This window comes from Cyprinodon variegatus, unplaced genomic scaffold (genome assembly GCF_000732505.1).
Source record: "Cyprinodon variegatus isolate N-32 unplaced genomic scaffold, C_variegatus-1.0 Scaffold89, whole genome shotgun sequence".
Taxonomy (NCBI): Eukaryota; Metazoa; Chordata; class Actinopteri; order Cyprinodontiformes; family Cyprinodontidae; genus Cyprinodon; species Cyprinodon variegatus.
This window is the reverse complement of record NW_015150542.1, coordinates 645303-646672: the sequence shown is the minus strand read 5'-3', so window position 1 is coordinate 646672 and position 1370 is coordinate 645303. Positions and strand designations below refer to the sequence as shown.

The 1370-nt window shown below is 40.3% G+C and overlaps 1 protein-coding gene across 2 annotated transcripts in view; it reads right to left on the bottom strand.

The window, feature by feature from the left end:
* Window positions 1–1370, bottom strand: part of bmp2k (BMP2 inducible kinase) — a 62713-nt gene that overhangs the window by 28851 nt on the left and 32492 nt on the right. The gene's annotated exons all lie outside the window — the stretch shown is intronic.

The following is a 1370-nucleotide window of genomic DNA, read 5'->3' as shown; positions in this document are numbered from 1 at the left end:
GGTTGTCAAAAAAGAAAAATTTGGAATGGCATTTCCAGGGAATGCAAGCTAAATATGCAGCTGACCACCAAGCTGGGAGGGAGAGAAAAAGTGCGATTGCAGAACTTCTGGATAAATTAGAGGAGCACAAAGACAGATTTAAGAACTGGATTACATTTCCAAACTCCACTACTGCTGCTAGTTTCGTTGAAGGGATGGAAAACAGTCCACAAATCAAAACATACAGATCAAACAGGTAGTGCTCTGTTGCAAGTATGTGAACTTTCTTCCATTTTTTCCCCAAATCCTAAAAATATAAATCACACTCAGGAACGCTGGTGACTGAGGATGTGGGATTTCGGGGGTTAGAGATCACTGCTCTGATGGATGTCAGTTCCTGTTTGGTTCTTCATGACTCAATCGACTCCCAACAGAAACACGTCCACCATAGAAAGATTCCTTTATTGTGTTTGTATGATTTCATCAATGCAATAGAATCTAACCATGCAGTGTAAGGCGGTGAAGCGGCGAACGGTGAATTCCACGCGGTGAGCGTGTTCACTGCTCCTCCCTCACCTCATGCGTCTATGTGACATTTGCTCCAGGATAAACATTTAATCATGAATGCTTATTATATATTTAAGCCCTCATAGTCATTTTCTATAGTGGGATACTACACTTGGAGCCCATGTTGCCATACGAGCATGTATAAGACTTTTACATTTTTGCGGGTCCAGACAGATTTTTTTGTTTTTTGGTCCAATATGGCTCTTTGATCAGTTTGGGTGGGTTAGAGCAGTGCGCTTGTGCTCTGAGGAGGTTGCAAGGCTCGGTTTTACCCCCTAGAGCCTCCATTCTGGGTTCCCTGAGCAAAACCCATAACCCCACACTGCTCCCCGGGCGCCACACGATGCCAGCTCACTGCTCCCTAAGGGGATGGGTAATATGCAGAGATAAATTTCTCCAATGTGAGATCAATAAAGTTAAATCATTAATTATTAGTATGAGTGTTTGACCATCCACTGTTTGTGGCAGAGAGTTCATTCTATTGGATCAGAAAATCACAAATGATGAGAAAAGAACTTTATAACGCAATGACAAATGTATATTGGAGTTTCTTTCATGCCATTATTAAAAACCGTTCTCCAGCCAGTTTGGAATATATCTTATCCAAAAAGTTTGTTTGAACAGAAGCATATGTAAAAGATTTTCTCAACACCTTCCTCTGGGTGGAAAATGATCTAAATCTTAAACTAAAGGAAAAAAGACTAAAAAATATTGTTGGATTTAGCATTTATATTTCTACTGCTGTCACATCTTATTTCCCCTGATTACTGCAGCTATTTGACATTCAGTCACTTATTTAGAGCATACAGTTATCTTAACAGCCT